The following is a 5604-nucleotide window of genomic DNA, read 5'->3' on the forward strand; positions in this document are numbered from 1 at the left end:
AACAAGGCACAAGCCTTGTTTTGACATCTCAAGGCTTTAATACAGTTTGGAGGTTTGCCTAGGCAAGATGAAGCTTGGCTACAAGGCAGACACTTCTGGGGAGAGCAGTCAGGTTTTAACTCAAATGCTCCTCGCTGCCATTAATTTTGTAGTATAAACCCGAGCTAAATGCTAACGTGCTTACCTCATGCACAGGAGGGAAAGAAACTGTACACAGTGGGGTGACTTCTGAGCAGCTGAAGGTTGGGTGTAGCTGCCGGTATACTCCCCAGCCTTTGCTATCCTCTCTCCAAAGCATTTCTGGAGCCTTAGGTCGTATGATAGAGCCATAGCTTCGGGATGCAGTATAGCGTATGCCTCTTCTGGTGGGACTTCCACGAGAGCCTGGGGTGAGAAAGAAACCATGGTGCTGTGCCACTGCAAGGCCTCATTCTTCTTATTGCTCGGGCTTGAAATCTGACGGTGGAGCAACCTGAGCAATGCAGACACAGAGAAATTGAGAGCCAGTGAGAGGAGGAGATGGTTGACACTGTGGAGACACAGGGTGTCCTGGCAGAGGCCCTGGGGATGCCCACACCTGCAGGGTGACCAGGGACAAACTCAGATCCTCTGTGTCAAGGTCTGATGGATTCCCAGGGCAGAGGTGGGGGGATCAGGAGTCCAGGCAGAGATGTGGTTTGCTTTATGTTCTTGTTAGGGAAGCCAGATGGGTGGAGCAGGAGTCAGGGAGTGAGGGGGATGTTTAGACAGAATAGAGCTTTTAGGAACAGGAATTTTGCCCTGCTTGTTGTACTAGGGCCAACCCCCTCAAAACCACGCTGATCCCTGGGAGCCACCACAGCCTGCTGATGGATAGACACCCCAGGGCGGGCAGGAAACCTGATGTGACTCATGCAAAGAGCAAGAAAACTCTTCCCACAGTGGCACTGGGCTTCTTCCCCCCCGAAGTTATTCCCTAGAGAGAGTGAGTCAGGTACTCTTGCTAATCCAGGATGTTTCGGTTGCCTAGCTTGCTCTCATTTTCACCCCTAGTAGGTAGGCGAGGGAGAGAATACAAATAATAAACTCAAGACCTTGCTAATATTCTCTGGGAGCTTTTGCACAGAAACCTTGGAGACAGCTTGGGACCTGCCCTGGATGGTGCTGAACCTCTTTCTCGAATACCCAGGGCTCTCAGCTCCTGCCCTGGGAGCCCTTGGCGGCCTGCCATTTGCTCCCAAAGCGACAGGGTGCTAATACACACTGGCTTACTTCGGTTTGTCCTTCTCCTTCCCAGCCCTCTGCTGCGGGGTGACAGCAGTGGGGAACAACCCCGGGGGGGTTGGTGGGGGGGAAGGATTTTGAAGGAAATGATGCAGCTTGACTTATTTATTTGCAAGCTCAGCTCAGCAGCAGCGCAGCGGCAGCCTGGCATACGTGCAGGCTGCTGCCGGCGAGCACCGCTGGCTCCGCTCCAGAGGGTGAGTGCCGGTGAAGCTGCTGGGCTCCCAGAGCTATGAGCCCTGCTCTCATGAGCAAGACGGATTTGAATTTTTGCAGGTGTGCTGGGAATAGCCCAAAGCGCCTCGTCTCGGTCGCTGGTCAGAGGAATTCACGGCTATTATATTTGGGAGCCAGGCAATGATTACAAATCAATGACTCCATTCCCCGAGTGATTCGTCGTTAACTTGGGAGTTTAGTTATTTCCCTGGCTCACTCCTTTCCTAGCTCCAGTTCTTGTAGCATTTCAAGTGTCTTATTTATTTTAAATCATCAGAGAGCCGCAGATGTAGCTGAGGAGGAGTGGAAGGACAGATGGACCGAGGCATGGTTGGGCAGCTGAGGGGAGGGAGGATTTCTGAATGGGGGTGGAACATCTTGAGGGTGAGCGGAGCTTGGCTGTAGGCCGGGGAGCAATGCTGCCAGCGTGACCCACAGCAGACCAGCGTCCTCTCTGCTGCAGGGCTCCCACTGACCTCCTTATGTGGCTGGTAAATGGCCCATATTTTTGCCTGGCTGGGCACAAAGTGGGGGAGAAAAAAAAAAATAGGAAAAAAACCCCCAACATGTGCCCAGCCAGACCAAAGCAGAGGTTATTTAGCAGGCCAGTGGGGAAGTTTTAATCATCCCAAACATCCTGGGCCTGTCTATTCTTAATAATAATTTATAGCATTTAGCACTTTTACACGTTCTAAGCGTTTTGCAGGCATTAGCCGCGGGCTGGGAGTGCTTTGGAGCAGGGACTGGCACTGTGGGCTCACCCAGGACTAGCAGAGAGGTTTGAGAAAGCCTGCCCTCATCCACTGCTGCATCTGCGCACCTACGGCTGTCCTCCAGTTCCAGAAACCTCACAGTTTTCCTCTCAGAACTAGAGTATGTCTCCTATGCAGAATTGCTTTAAAACCACAGTCACCCAGCTGCTGGCCTGGGGAGCATGGCTATTTCACCAGCAGATAGAGTAAATAATCACCACTGTCAAGCAGGGCAGCTAAATAGGGAATTGGTCCCATTTCACAAATGAGGCAGCTGGCACAGAACGGATAGCTAACTGGTAGAGCTGGGAACGCATTTCCCAGCTCCAACCTTCTCTTCCTGGCCTTATGGCAATATTTCCAGAGCGTGGCTTAGACTTCACCATGTTCAGAGAGGCTAGAAAGCTAAAAGATACCCCGGCCTTCTTGCTCCTTGGCTTGGATTTGACTTACTCAAAATGGGTTGCCCATACAGGAAATACAGCCGGGTCTGCACCAGCCCTAGGTCTAACCTCCGCTGGATTTGTCATCACTGTAGCTTTTGCTATCATCCACACATGCTGCAGGGCTTTCATCTGGGGCTGGGATCTGCAGTGGCGCCCAGCAAGCTGATCTTCCACGCAGAGGCTGCAGCAGAAAGATGGGCTTTGCAGGACACTGCAAAGCACTGTGTGATACGCTGAGCTGAAAGATGAAGTGAAAAACACATGTCCACAAGCCCGATGCTGCTGCTGCCTCTGCGGTCCTTCCCCCGCTTCCTGCACCCCGCTGCGGGGACGGTGCCCACGCTCCCCTTTGCACCGCTGTTGCTGCAAGGGACTGACCGGTGGGAGCAGACACCCAGCTGTGGCCACAGCAGGGAAGGTGCAGGAGGGAGAGGTGGGGAAACGTGCTAGAGGAGATGGCAGTCATCGTCTCCAAGAACCTTGGAAGGTTTGGAAAAAAAAAAAACTGGTTCACATACGGAACTGAAACTGAACCAAGGGGAATTCACTGAGAGCACTAAGTGGTGGTCACCAGCTATTTAAAGCTTCTTATGCATCCGATGTGCAGCTGGGCATAAAGGAAGGGTGCCTGCAGCTTGCACAGATGAACCCATGACAGCTTTGGGACAGGGCCTTTGAACACTGCTAGGTACAGCTGCAGCAGCCAAGAGGTCAGCACAGGCTAGAAACCACCCAAGAAACCAGGGAATATCTGGGGCATTTGAAGAGGGAGCAGGCATGACCAGTGCCCCTATCAGCCCTAGCTAAACAGCAAGCGGGACCAGAGCCAAGGAGTTTAAGATTATTTCAGGAGCCAGTCAAGACTGGACAGGAACTGCAACCACGGGCTCCTAGGCAGACACACAACCTCCAGCCAGGCTGCCCACTTCTCAGCAAGAATTCAAACCAGCTAAGAGATGTGTCGGCATCAAAATGACCCCATAACATTCCTTACTGGTCCTTTATACAAGGGCCAGTCTTCCTGTACCATGCCTTGGTTCCCAGGGAGGCCTGAAGCCAGAGCTATGAATGCCTGCAGGCGCTAGAGGAACCCAGGTCTGCCCACAAATAGGGTTCCTGGCAGGTGGCAACCATAGCCTGGTTTGGGTTGTCCTATTCTCCCTCCTTCTACCCTCTGTGCCCACACGGATCCTGCCTAAAAGCAGCTGCGGTCTTGTTTCACCAGTGCTGGCCGCCCATGATATTTGTTTGCAGAGTGTGGACATTTTTAATAGAGAACAAAGCATCTCAAACACTTTCTTATTTCCTAGCATAACCCTTGCAACATCTGTACAGCACTCTCTTGGCAATGACTGTGATTGCTTACATGGAAAAGAAGTCTCCTTACATTAAAGAAGTGTTTTAGCACTGGACTTTGGTTTTGTTTTTCAAACTTGATTTGATGGGATGAACCTCAGTGCTGCAAACCTCTGAGGCACTCTGGCAAGCATTTCCAAGACCCCTGCCTGGCTCTGAGCTGCTATTTGAAGTCCTTTGCACAGCATTTTAACCCCTCTCGATGGTCCTTCCTGGGAACCTGTCTCTAGCACCCAATTGCTTGACGCAGAGACGGTTTTCTAACTGCCTAGCCTGAATTTGGTTTTATGGTCCTAATGCCAAGCTTTACTACTCCAAGATAATTACAGCAAATCCCTTCCTTTGCTTATATCGTTCCCTTGAAGGTATTTGTAGGCAGAATGCTTGTCCTTGCTGAACCATCCCTTTTGCACTCCACACACTTCCCTCTGCGGTCCCTCTCCATACCTCCTTGGATTGCTTTTATCTATGCAGACCGCTGCATGGTTGGGTCATCTTCTGGCTCCTCTGGTCTCCCTTTGGGAGCAGGAGCATCTCGGGACTCCAGAAGAACCCCATCCTTGCTGAGGAGCAGGCAAGGGGCCGCAGCCACCCTCCAGACACACTGCCCCAGCTGGGGCTTGGAGAGCATCAGGGGATCCTGGCTGATCCCTGCATGGATGCTGGGGCTAATCTTGGTGACAGCCAAGGGTGAGGGCACCAGGAGAGGAGGGAAAGCTGGTGAATGTCCAGCTGGGATATTCAGGGGGGCCTGTCCACCCGGCTTTCAATCTGTTGCAGTGGTGACAGCTAATGAAATTTAACATATTATTGGCCAGATTCTACTTTCCCTGCCTCAAAAACTGTCTTTGCGTCTGCTGTGGGTTGTTTTCAATAGCTCTTGTCTTATGAGATCTTTCTTTTTTTTATTAAAAAAAATTAAAATCGTTAAAATTTAAATTAAATTAAACCAAGTGGACTTTGTTCTCCACTGGAAGCTGTTTATGTACCATCTGCTTTAAATAACTTTAAAACTCAGCCCATGCAACTATGAAAAATTACAATATTTGTTGTGATTTTTTTTTTTTTTTAAAATCAGACTGTACCCACCTCCGCCTGATTCAGTCCCCAGAAACAAGCTTAGCCCTGCAAGCCCAACTCAGCCCCGGTGCAGCCAGCTGGATTGATGTCTACCTGGTTCGCACAGCTGGCAAAGACTGGGCAAAATAATTTAAAACTACTTTTATAAATCACTGTTTTCTTGGATAAAAACCCATTAGTAAGTAGAGTTTGCAGCGTTGTTAGCATTAAATGCAGAGTGATCTACTTCAGATTAGATACCCAAGCTCACACATATTCCTGGGACAGCCTGAGTGGGGCTTAAGAGTTTCCCCATACTGGGAACACGTGCTTAGGCGTTTCTTCCAGGGTATTTAAAAGCAGTGTATGCTTATCAGGGTACACAGGAGGGCTGCACAGACAAGCCCCTGATCGCCTCGCAGGCAGGCAATGACGGGTTAAGCAGTCCCCCTCTATCTTGTGTGGGAGCTGGAGGGGTTCCTGTAAGTGACCCCACTGCTTTGGGCCCCCCC

This window comes from Egretta garzetta, unplaced genomic scaffold, assembly GCF_000687185.1.
Source record: "Egretta garzetta isolate BGI_Z169 unplaced genomic scaffold, ASM68718v1 scaffold511, whole genome shotgun sequence".
NCBI lineage: Eukaryota > Metazoa > Chordata > Aves > Pelecaniformes > Ardeidae > Egretta > Egretta garzetta.